Raw genomic sequence first — 13,843 nt, 5'->3', positions numbered from 1 at the left:
CCATACTTAATTTTCAATAGCTTCCTATAATCTACAGACCAAAGCCCTTAGCCTGGCATCTGAGGGTCTCTCTGAGCCCTCCAGTGTGGATGCCACACCCTCTTTCCCAGGCCCTGCACAGACTTTCCACTCCGGGCAATGTAGTGCACTGGGGGAGAGGCCCTGTCACTTGTGTGATTTGATCATGCTATTCCCACTTTCTAGAATGCCTTCCCCTTTCAACACCTCTGTATCCTGCCTTTTTAGCTTCAATTTCCCCTATACTCAGTTGCTCAGATTCCCAAAGCCAAATCCTCCCAAACCGCACAGCTGATTTTTTTCAACCTGGTTCAGAGCTTGTCAGCCTTATGGACAATCAGCTCTGGTGTAAAGGATGGGTCCTGTGATGCAGCCGTAGATACTGTGGGCCACTGCCTTCAGCACCACCCAAGCAGACTCATGTCCCTAAGAATGGAATAGAAGTTGAGAAGTGCATAGCAAATTCAGCTTGTTTTTCACTTTGGCTTTTCTCAGCACTGACAGGTTTCACAGATGATCCCGGACTTAATGAGTCTATTAAAAAAAAACTTTATTCTTTTTTGCAAAGTCCTGTTGGATGGGAATCCAGGTTCAAAATCTTGCCATCTTGTGGCTGTAGAAAGGATGCTAGGACCCACCTGGCCAAGGATGTCACCTCAGGACAACCTGGATCTTCTCAAATCCATCCCAAAGCATGAAAGTGCAGATCCCACCTATCTTCCTGGTAGCCCATGGCTATCCACAAAGGCAGCCATTTCTGTCCCCACCACCTGAGGACTCAAGTGAAGAGCCCCTCCCCTTGAGGCCCAACATGAAGGGAACTGGCTCTCAGACCATTTCTGCTACCTTGTAGCTGGGTACACCCGGTTAAGTCATTGAACCTCTGGGCCTCCGTCTCCTCAACTGCAAGCTATAGATCCTAGCACATTCCTAGCAGGACTGTTGAAGGATTACAAACAATATATATGAAGATCCTATTGCAAAGAAGATGACAAGTAACTTCTAGTTATGGTGACCTCTGGACAGCTTTGGGGGGTTGGTCCTAAAAACTAATGCCAAGTCAAATTCATATAGACAAGTAAGTCGCAGGGACAGAGCAAAGATCCACAGTGAGTGAAAGCTGGACTCTTTCTGCATCTGAAATGCCATCCCTCACCTCTGTTCCCACCACTTAAAACATCCCAAACTCAGGCCTTCCAAAGCCTGTGCAGATCTTCCCATGCTGACCCCCTCAGAAGTCTTCTTTCTCTCCTGCATTCCCACATACCTCTCTTTGATTCTGAGGTCCCTGCCATAACCGCTTCCATCCCTGGAGAGCCCATACCCCCTCCCTCAGACCACAGCCCCCATTTGCCTCCTTCACCCCCTAGTGTCTCCCCTATTGCAGTCTCTTTCTCTCCCCACCTAATGTCAGCCCGACAGATGCCCATCGTTCCCTTCAAGTGCATTCTTCATACATGCTTTCTGAATGAACAAAACTCCTGCCAGTATTCACTATCTTACAGGTACTTGAAAGAATACCACCAACTCCCTTCCTGTACTGGCCTCATCAGGAGATACACAGCCCCACTATGAAGGCAGGTCAACCTGAAGCCAGGCTGTCAAATCTGGGCAGCCCAGATCACCCAGCCACAAAGGCAGCGATCCCTGCTTCCCCTTCTAGCCTTACACCACAGGAAGAGAGACAGACCACCTTTAACTAGGTCAACCAAATTCACAGTCTTCACTCTACCCCTCTGCCTTTATCGTTGTGGTTCTCAGTTGGAGGCACTGAGTTTATTGTAATGATTTATGTCTGGAAAATAAAACAGAAAGTTTCACCAATTCTTGACGGAACTGGACAAGACCTTCTCATGTGGAAAATCACACGGGTAAGGACAATAGGATATCATCTGACTGTCTCCACTGGGGGATTTCTCTAAAAAGTGTTCTGAGCTGGCTAGAGCTAAAATCCTGGCAACTTAGAGATAAAAGTCAGGAAAGAGGGAAACTGCTTTCAAAAAGCCAATCTCATTTAGCTCACAAGGAGCCATCTGTCACAGGACTTGACCTTCTCACCCCTTCTCTTCCTCTCTGCTTCCACAAATGACTGAGCACAGTTTTCCTCCCCTGACTCACAGACCAATCCCTTGGTAAATAAAGGGGATAAGCAGCTGCTGTATAAAAACTCACCTTGCTCAGACCAACCCCCTTGCCCCAGACTGTCTACCTCAAGCTGTCCCTACACGTGTACACGCTGCACCATAAAAACCAATGGGAAGCCTGTTTCCTCATAACAAATGAAGAAAATGTTGATGTGACATGAAGTCATGTCCGCTGGTATTGAGGACACACCAGGAACAAGCTGAAAGACACCCTAACACAAGGGAGTCTGTGATCTTGTTTGTTTTACCCCTGAAGGCAAAACTGCATAAACAGAAGGCTTACAAAATAAGGGGTTCTTGAACTTTGTGTGTGTGTGTGTGTGTGTGTGTGTGTGTATTTATTAGTGGGCAAGTGAAAGCAAAGCATTATTCTCATTCCTGTGAAACTTTCGCTTCACCTACACTTGTGTAACCAGGTCAAATCAACCCTGAGTTACATGAGAACATGGATTCTAACTTTAACAAATACATAAAGTCATGACCCTTTTGTTTTGATATGCTGCCGGTTCCAGACAGGCAGAAAAGCCACCACTAAAACCAAGAGGTATACAAGACTTCACAATTTATTAAGAAGATTAGCTGGCCTTAGTTTGTCCACTAATGATTAGTCACAAATGTTCCCGCGGAAGCCTCGGAGGTCAGGTAATTCAAGGAATAGTTTGGTTTAATTTTGTTTGCCTTTCTTTTTGATGTATTACTATGTGCTATAAATTAAGGGCTATTTCACGTACACCCGTTTCTAACCAGATTATATACAATACGACAAGCCCACCTTAAATATTGTATGTTTTTTCACTTTCCACTATATTTGTAGAACTGCCTGCTGTGAAATTACAAAGTTCATGGTTCAGCTGAACTTTTGAACTCAAGTGAGGATTTGACACAGCAAAACAATCTAAATGAACCCAACACGAAGTTTTCATAGTCGAAACTGCTTTTCAGCCTATTGTCTGGGGTAATTGGGTAGGAAAGTTCTTTATTGATGTTGTAAAAACGACCAGTTTAATAACAGGCAGAGGGAGTGGAGAGGAGAGGAGTGGATGTACCTTGGAGCGTCTAAAATCACGCTTCTTTGCGAGTTCACTGAACTCTACCTGACCCCATGAGGAAGGTCTCCCCAGGATAACCCACCAACTCCAGGGTTTGTGACTGAGTGGCTGCCGCCTGCCAGTGCTTAATACCTCATAGCAAATGACTTTTCAAAATGCTACATGAAATGATAATGATATTCATTTAAAAATCATGGCAAAAAATAGTAGCCACTACAACACATCAAACATCTACCAAGTGCCAGATGCTTTACATGTTCTTTTTTCATCCAATTATCCCAAAAACACAGTGAGGCTGCTATTACCGGTTCTATTTTATAGATGAGGAAACTGGTACCAGAGAGATTAAGCAATCGGCCCCAGATCACACAGCTATCATTTGGCATCTCTTTGCCTCAGTTGTCTCATCCGCAAAACAAAAATGTTGGGACAAAGTGACCTCAGATTTGGGGCTGTAGGTGCTAGATTATGTGCACAGAACAAGTGAAAAGGGAAAGTTCCACATAGAAGACAGAGCAGCTTTCATTCACGGTGGCTCATTTAACCCTCTCACCACCAGCGAGGCCAGTAGGCTGACCCCCACCCTACCGAAGAACTGAGTTTCAGTGGGCTGGCTGACCTGCAACAGCCCCACAGCTGGCAAGAACAGAGTCAGGATAAAATCCCTGACTCAAGTTTATTCTCCTTCCTATCTCTTGACAGCAAAGTCAATGTGATGTCATTCAGGTTTCCTTGCTTCCACAGCCCCGATTTTGATTGTGCTTGAGAATTCGGGGTTGGCAGGCTGAGGCTGGGAAAGGAGTTTTGTTTTGCTTGAATAAATATCAGATTGAATCCTACAGAGTTTTTATTTTAAAACCAAAAACATCACCTCCTGGATGTGGGAACAGATGTGCCCAGAAAGCTCTGGTGCTAACTCCTGTTACCCCCGCGTGCCCGCCACCACCCTATAGTAGCCACTTCTGAGCGAGCTGACAAAGAAAGTCTGCTGGACTGATCATTGAGAAAAGCTGCATAAAATGTTTAGTCTAGTCCTTTAGTAAACACTTAACAAAATTACCTATGATTATATTTTTATTATTCCACCTTTGTAAATAAGAACTTTGCCCCCCGCCCCGTATTCTGCATTCCCAGCCACATGGAGTCCAGCAGGCTTTCTCTCTTATGTTCTAACATACATGGTTTTGGAATCCCAAAGTACAGGAGAGAGGAAATGGGACAGAAGTAATGTATGAGGAGTTAAAGTCTGAAAATTTTCCTGAGCTGATAAATTCATCAGGCCACAGGTTCAAGCCCAAATAGGTTAAATATAAAGAAACACACACCTGGATACCTCAGTGACTACTTTAAAACCAAAGACAAGATAAGTCTTAAATGTAGCCAGAGAGTGGGTATAAATTACCTAAAGAAGCAGAAATTAGACTAACATCTAACTTCTCAAAGAAAACAATGAATGACTTCAATAAAACAATGTAAGTCAGAAATAAGTGGAATTATATCTTGTATGTGCTGAAAGAAAAGAGCTGCCAACTTACTATTCTAAACCTCAAAACTTATCCTTTGGGGCACCTGGGTGACTCAGTGGGTTAAGCCTCTGCCTTCGGCCCAGGTCATGATCTTAGGGTTCCGGGATCAAGCCCCGCATCAGGCTCTCTGCTCGGCAGGGAACCTGCTTCCTTCTCTCTCTCTGCCTGCCTCTCTGCCTACCTGTGATCTTTGTCTGTCAAATAAATAAATAAAATCTTTATATGTATGTTAGATCTTCTTTATATGTATGTTAGATCTTCTTCTGGACCCTTTATATCTCTTACTCTCTCATCTGTATTTTCTATCCCGCACCTTTTTTGTCTTTATGCTTCCATTTCATAAATTCTCTCTTCAACTCTGTCTAATGTTCTATAGAGCCTATCAACTATATTCTTAATTTGTGTTGTCTTCTTTAGTTCTAAAGTTTCTATTTGATTCTTTTTTCAAAATATTTTATTTGACAGAGAGAGTGTGTGTGAGAGAGAGAGAGAGAGCAAGCACAAGCAGATGGAGCAGCAGTCAGGGGGAGAAGCAGGCTCCCTGCTGAACAAGGAGCCTGACATGGGGCTTAATCCCAGGACCCTGAGATCATGACCTGACCCAAAGACAGGTGCCCCTATCTATTTGATCCTTTTTAAACATTTATTATGTCCTTTCTTTTAGTTTCCAGATCTCTGTCAAAATTTTCAACTGTGGTGGCATTTGGGCGCTGCAGTCTGTTGAGCATCCAACTCTTGACTTCTGTTCAAGTCATGATCACAGAGTCATAAGATCAAGTCCCACATAGGGCTCCATGCCCAGCAAGAAGTCTGCTTGAGATTCTCTCTCCTTCTGCTTCTCCAATCATGCTAATAAATAAATCTTTTAAAAAATATTCAGTCTTGTCCTTTATTCCTTTGAGTATTTTAAAATATTTAAATATTTAAATATTTAAAATTCCTTTGAGTTATTTTAAAAACAGTGTTTGAGAATTCTAATATCTGGAGTACATATAGGTCTGTTCTATTATCTGTTGTCTCTCTTGGTATCATTACTGTGCGCTACATGTATCTGGAAAGTTATTTGTAGAATTATTTTGAAACATGGTATTATCTTCCTCTAAAGAGGATTTATATTTAGTTGTTACAAGGGCATAAGGGCACTAACAATTCCAACTTAACCTTAATCCAGTTTCAAGGACTGATACCATTCAAAGCTAGATTTAAAAAGCTCAAAGCTCCCTTAATCTCCAAATTTCAAACCTTTAAAGATTTCAATCAAAGGGGCAGTGGTAAGAGGGACCAGCCAACCATTTTTATAGTTGAATTCCAACTTTTATTCCCTTAGCCCTATCAGACTGATAAACGTGCTAATCAGCCTCTCAATCACCTTGTCCAGATTCCACAAACACCTTAAGTACCAGGATCACCTTTCTGAATTTCCTTCTTCAGTATCTTGGACCAGTAGTTCTTCACTCTGTCTCTCTGATGCTTCCAAATGATTTTTTAAAACATATATTTAGGTTTCCTAGTTATCCTCAGGAGAAAGATTGATCTGAATTACTTCATCTATAATTATTGATATTGGAAACTTTGAAATTAAAAAAGAAATGTTCTTTACTTTGAGATTTTTCTCTTTCCAGACTCCTTTTTGCATTAAAGTACATTTCCTTTTATGAAGTGGTGATCAAAGTGAATGAAAATTTTGTTTGGGTCTGTTCTGTTTTTAATATATTGTTGACAAAAAAAAAAAAGAATATCACTCTAATATCAGACTGAGTCCAGGAAGCACTGCATTGCTATAACAAACCTATAGCATAAATACAACATTATTCCCATTTTATAAGTAAAGAGACTGGTTCATAGAAATTTCATACTATAACTTGCTCAAGATAGTATAGTCAGAGGGTACCTGGGTGGCTCAGTCAGTTAAGCATCTGCCTTTGGCTCAGGTAATGATCTCAGAGTCCTGGGATCAAGCCCCACATCAGGCTCCCTGCTCAGTGGGGAGCCTGCTCCTCTCTCTCTCTCTCTCTCTCTCTGCCCTCCCCCTGGCTCATGCTTTCTCTCTAATAAGTAAATAAAATCTTAATTTTAAAAAAAAGGTGGTACAGTCAACAACAACTTAGTCAGATTTCAAATCCAGGCTTAATCTTTCTCTGGAGACTGAGGAGTAATTTTTAAAAATTTCAATTCTCTATTATAATTAAATATACATAACATAAAATTTATCAATTTAAATGTAAAGTTCTGTGCCACTGCATATGTTCAGGTTGTTGTACAACCATCATCATCTCCAGAACTTTTCCTCTTCTCCAACAGAAGCTCTGTACCCATCAAACACTAACTCTCAATTCTTATCTCCTGCCAGCCCTTGACAACCACCATTCTACTTTGTCGCTATAAATTTGACTACTCTAGGTACATTATAAAGTGGAATCATACAATATTTATCATCTTATGACTGGCTTATTTTTACTAGTCTTCAAAGTTCACCCATGGTAAAACATGTGTCAGAATTTCGTTCCTTCTTAAGGCTAAGTAACATTCCCTTATATGTATATACCACACTTTGTTCATCCATTTGCCAGCTGATGGACACCTGGGTTGCTTCCACCTTAACTTTTTTATTTGCAATTTATTTTATTTACAAACTTTAGTACATTCAACCATCCATTTATTTATTCATTCATTCAACAAATATTTGTAGTTCTTGTTGTAAGCTCAGGAGTTTACAGTTGCAAAAAGATAAACAAGGTTCTTGTTCTTACACAACCTTTTTTTTTTTTTTTTAAGATTTTATCTATTTATTTGACAGACAGAGACCACAAGTAGGCAGAGAGGCAAAGAGATGGGGGGAAGTAGGCTCCCTGCTAAGCAGAGAGCCTGATGCAGGGACCGATCCCAGGACCATGAGATCATGACCTGAGCTGAAGGCAGAGGCTTAACCCACTGAGCCACCCAGGTGTCCCCTTACACAACTTTCATACTGGTGGGAAAAGGAGACATTTGTTTGATAGACAAACAAATGAACAAGTAACCAAAAAATTTAGTCAGTATGAGAAGTGATATGCACAGAATTATGATAGGGTGACATAATAGAAGGGAGTTGGAGGCTACTTTAAACAGGGTGCTCAGGAAAGACATCTCTGAGAAGGTAACACTGAGTGTAAAACAGGAGCCAATGTCTGAAGAGTATTCAAGGCAGAGAGACAGCATGTACACAGACCTTAAAAAAAAAAAAAAAAAGCTTGTGAGCTCAAGGGAAAAAAGCTTGTGAGCTTAAGGGAAAAAACAACATCCTGTGCTTGGGTCCCAGTGAATGAGAGGAATAGTGGTGAGGAATGAAGTACAAATGGGAGGCAGTACCTTTTAAGACAGGATAGGGAGTTTTGGTTTTTTCATAGTAGGATGGAGTGATAGACATGTAGATGTCCCACCCTCATCTTCTCAGCATTCACATCTAAACATAAAAGATTGCTTACTCTGGCTGTCTGCCTGAGGACTGCATGAAGGGCAGACCAAAAGTTCTGGGGATCAATGCCCCTGGAACCCTCTCCCTGGCAAGGCATATGAGTGTCACTACCATTGTAGGATAAATACAGGGAGCTGGTGGATAAACACCCTAACATGTACTCTGGTTGGGGTAACTGAGGCATGGCCTCACTGTCTCTCAGTGTTCCTGAGCAGATTTGAGCTTCAGGATTTAATAACAGCTCATTATTTAATAACATATTCTTTGTTGGCTTCTATGCTTCACACCTCCACTCCCTTACAGGTATTTCCTAGGATCATCTCCCAAAAAAACAAACTAAAATCACTAAAAAAAAAAAAAAAAAACAACACACACACACACACACACACATTAAAACTACTTATCTCACAATCTGCTTCTGAGAGAACTCAAACCAAGAGAAGAAGTCATTTTACGAAGTCCAATTTAACTTTTAAAAAAAATCTCTTAGGAACTTCTGGCTCCCAGCAAGGACAGAGTAGCTTATATTGGACTATCCTTCTTATCAGTAATTATGAACCCTGGGCAAAACAAAAATAACAGTTCAGAAGCACTAGAGAGCAACCAAACCAAAGCTAACAGAAACTAGAAGGGATAGACTCTAAAAGATAGGAACTGAAATGGATAAAATCTACTTTTATATAAATTTTCACCTGAGGGCACTCCTCAGTCTGCATGATACAGTATAGGTGGAGCTCAAGCAGAAATCATCAGTTTTGTCAAGATGAAAAGTCAGAGTTTAGAATTCAGGGCTCTCACAGCAGCTGCAAATTGAAAGGAACCATGAGTCCAAAGTAGGGGGTCTCAAATTTTCCATATTTTCCTCAAATCTCTGACCAAACCCCAAGCCGTGTGTTCCTGCAAAAGTCTAGAGAAAAATCTTTCCAGTGGAAAGAAAGAACTGGAAGACTGAAAAAAACTAAGTAGCTATTCAGTAGGGGGATTCAGAGTTTGGAAGGCAAGTTATAACAAGTTACAGGGAGTTGGTAGATACCTTGAGCCTTCCATTGAAACCCAAAAGAGCCACACCTTAGGGTAAGGATCACATCCCAATACTAAAGGCTATGCTCTAAAACTAAAGGCAAAATCCAAATAAATCCACTCTAACAAAGCATAAACCAAGCCCTCACAGGATTAAGGTGTTCTGCCGGCTAGAACCAAATTCAATACTCTTTGTAAGACAAAAACACACCCAGAATTTCTGTGATGTATTTTCTAGTTTTTGTATTTTGTCAAACAAAAATCACTAGATATGTGAAAAAAGCAGTAAAATGTGATTAAGACATGGAAAGAAAGAAAGAAAAGCAGTCAATAGAAACAAATCCAGGGATAACCAAATGTTGGAATTAGCAGACAACAACTTAAAAATAACTCTGATAAATATGAACAGATAATAAAAATAAATAAAACTGACAAATAAAATGGAATCTATTGGAAAAGATGAATATAATGCCTGAAGAAAAGACAATTTCAGGAAAGACATGGAAACTCTAAAAAAAATCAAAAGGAATTTCTAGAATTGAAAAATACAAAGCTTGAAATAAAAAATTCATTGAGCATTAAAAGGAAATTTGGCAATATAGGAAAATGGATTTGTGAACTTGATGACAGGTTAATAGAAATTACACAAACTGAGTAATGGAAAAAGATTGGGAAAAAAAAAATAGAGCCTTAATGACCCTGGTAAAGTATAAACTGGCCTAATATGCAACTGAAATCCCAAAAAGTGAGAAAAGAGAACCAGGTAGAAAAAATACTTGAAGAAATATTGACCAAAATTTTTCCTTATTTTATCAAGTCACACATCTGAGACACTGAGGAAACCCCAGACAGAATAAAGTCAAAGAAAGTCACACAGAGGCACATCAAAGCAAAACTGATGAAAACCAAAGATAACGATATCTGAAAAGCAGTCAGAGAAAAAAAAATGTATTACATATAAAGAGACATCCATAAAAATGGTAGCAGATTGCTCATAAGAAACAGTAGATTTCAGGAGACAGTGAAATATAACTTTAAATGTTAGAGAGGAAAAAAACCCTGTCAATCTAAAATTCTATATCTAGAGAAACTACCTCTTAAAAATTATGGCAACATCAAGACATTCTCAGATAAAGGAAAGCTGAGAGAACTCATCCAGCAGCAGAACTGTACTATAAGAAATGGTAAGGAATTCTTTGAGGTCGGAAATGATATGAAATGTAAACATGGATCTATATCATCGAGTGAAAAACACTGGAAATAATAAATATATGGGTAAAGAGAAAAGACTATTTTTCTTCCTTTTCTTAAGTGCCCTAAAAGATAATTGACTAATTAAAGCAAAAATAACAAGATCTTATTGTATAGTTTACAACTTATGTAAAAAAAAAAAAAAGTAGAAGAAAATAATTGCATGAGGATGGAAGAAGTTAAATGAAATCAAGTCGTGTTTCAAGTTTCTTACATGCAAAGTGGTAAAATATTAACTTAAGGAAGACTGTGATTAAGATAAAGATGAATACTGTAGTCCCTACAAAAACAATTAAAAGAATAAAACAAAAAGATATAGCTAAAAAATTCAATGTAAGAAACAGAATGTAACAACCAAAGATTTTTTTAGTTAACCCAAAAGAAGGCAGAAAATTAGAAACCAAGAAACAAAAACCAGAGGGGACAAATAGAAAATAAATAGCAAGATTATAGATTTTAACACATCATATCAATAATTACATTAACTAGAAATGGACTAAACACTCCAATTAAAAGTCAGAGATTGTCAGACCCAACTTTGTGTGTTTACAAGAGACACAGACTAAATATAAGGGCATAGATAGGCCTTTAATAAGGATGGAAAAAGATAAACTGACCATATTGACATCAGATAAAGTATACTTCAAGACAAAAAGAACTACCAGAGATAAAGAAGGACATTTCACAATGATTAATGTAGACATTATAACCAGACTAACTGTATATGCACCTAACAACGCGGCTTTGAAATACACAAAGCAAAAACTGACAGAATTAAAACGAGAAATAGATAAATCCACAATTATGTTTAGAGACTAACACTCCTCTCACTGTGACTGATAGCACAAAACAAAAATGTCAGTAAATGTATAGATTTCAACATTATTAAACATTATTAAACAACTAATTTGCATTTATGGAGCACTGACCAACTGCAGAATACATTCTTTTCAAGTGCAGGTGGACCGTTGACCACCATAGACAAATGCTGTGACCCAAACCTGAAATCCAATATTAGACTTTCCTATTCTTAAAAGGTCTCCTGTCACCCTCCTCCACTGCTTCTCCCAGTTAATTTGCAGTTGCCACCCCCTTTCTTTTTCATTCTTTTCTGTTCCTTTATAACGCTAATCAAGTTGATTCTCATGTTTATTCCCTTAGTTTTGCAAATTCCTGCTCTCAGAATCTTATCTTCTGCCTGGATAGGCTCAATGACCATTTCCTACCTGAGGGAAATTTTTTGTTCCCTGCTGTTAATTTGGTTTTCACTCAACTCTGAATTTAACTGAATTTTACAGCAGCTTGTTCTGGCCATAAGCTGGCTCTTTGGAGAACTTCGTGGTGATCTGAGGTCCACTTAGGGTATACACCATGGCTGAGATGGGAGGACATATTTAGTAGACACACCAGAGTACAGTAAGCTCATAATCTGCTTTCCTACATTGCTGCTTTGAAATTGCCTTATTTCAGGCAGGGGTGAGTTTCCCAGCGGCGGTCATCCATGCTGCGATGATGTGCTTCCCCAGAAGAGGGAAGTGGCTGATTCCCAGGAACCAGCAGTAGCAGACAGGCTTGGCTCCTAGAACAGACAGCATGGCTCCTCAAAGGCGGAGTGGGAAGCAGAGAGGCCAAGCCACAAACAGGAGCAGCCTCAGCAGACACTAGGCGCTCGAAAAACCAAAGGCCAGGCCTCCCACAGCCATACCACGGAGAGGCCTCCTCACTCAGGGCAGCCCAAGTGGGGAGAGAGCCACTATCAGAATCTTCTAAGACAAGATGTAGCATGAGAACCACGACCCACCCACTCTAGGAAATTCAGACTGGAAATTCAGACTGGCAAAGTAATAGCTTTTCCTAAGTGAACGACATGCCAATCCTCTAAAGATAAGAGACTTCGATACACCTTCCCTTGAGAAAATAAAGAATTTTTAATACAGGCTAAGAATAATAGCAATTCCTGTACTATTTCCAAGCACTTTACTAAATGTTTATACATATATGATTAGTAGTTCTCACAATAATCCTGTGTCATTATGCGAGGCACCATATTATCCTCATTTTACAGATTAGGAGAATGAGGTCTGGAGAGATTAGGAAGCTCATCCAAGGAATGCAGCTGGGACATGGTGGAGAAAGAGTTAAAAATGAAGATTATTTGTTCTAAAGCCCACACCACACTGCTTTTTCAAGAATTCCCTTAGAAGAGGGGCGCCTGGGTAGCACAGTCGGTGAGGCAGCTCACCAGGTCATGTTCCCGGGGTCCTGGGATTGTGCCCCACATTTGGCTCCCTGCTCAGCAGAGAGTCTGCTTCACCCTCTCCCTGCTACCCTGCCCGCTTGTGCTGCCAAATAAATAAATTAAAATTCTTAAAAAAAAAAAATAAAAAAGAATCCCTTAGAAGCAATAAAGATTCATTAAACGCCCATATCTATAACCCTAAAAGAAACTAACTGCTTCTGGCCACTTGCAGAACCTCCTAACTTCATGATACTCTTGCCTTTGTTCTCATGCCTTCCAGCTCTTTGTTGTCTCACGGCTTCTGGATCCAGCCTTGTCCTTCTGGCCCTTGGCTTTTCCAGTTTAATACTTCCCCTGAAAAACACGAGATCTATTTTCCTAGGCTCAAACTTCTGACACCCTGCTAGGTCCCCCTTTTCACTTCTGGTTTCTGGTCAGAAGACCATGCCCAGACTCAGTGTGATTAGTAGGACTATGACAATTGACAGTCATCATGCCCAGTGAAAAATTTAGCCCCTCCCACTTCTGGAACACACAAAGGAAATGATCTCACAATGGACACCCATTAGAAGGCCAATACTGCTAGAGTTACCTTTTTTTTCTTAAATAGATTTTATTCTCTAGAGCAGTTTTAGGTTCCCAACAAAACTAAAAAGGAAGGTAGAGAGATTTTCTGCATACTCCCTACCCCCTACATTTGTACAGCCTCCTCCGCTGTCAACATTCCCCACCAGAGTGGCGCACTCATTACAACTGATGAATCAATATTGACACATCATTATCACTCAAAGTCCACAGTTTACATTAGGTTTCCAGTGTTAGCTTTTTAAAAAACAAATCTCATTATGTCATTCTCTTGCTTAAAAATCTCTGTTGGACCTCTGTTACTGAAGTCCACATATCTCAGAGGACAGATCATCAGGATCAAACCATCTGCTCCAGCCTCTACATTCCCATCACACTAAATTTCCCCACCTTTATCCAAGCAAGCATGACCTTTTATATTTCCACGCATTTGTATTTATTGCTTCTTCAACCATTAAAACCCTTTCCCCATGCCTACAAAATTCTAGGCCTAGCCAATTTTTTTTCTCAGAGCTCACATGGCTTTTTGCTTATATCCCCACAACAGTGGTTCAGTG

The sequence above is a fragment of the Mustela nivalis genome (assembly GCF_964662115.1).
Source record: "Mustela nivalis genome assembly, chromosome: 2".
NCBI classification, from domain to species: domain Eukaryota; kingdom Metazoa; phylum Chordata; class Mammalia; order Carnivora; family Mustelidae; genus Mustela; species Mustela nivalis.
Note: the sequence above shows the minus strand (reverse complement) of the source record.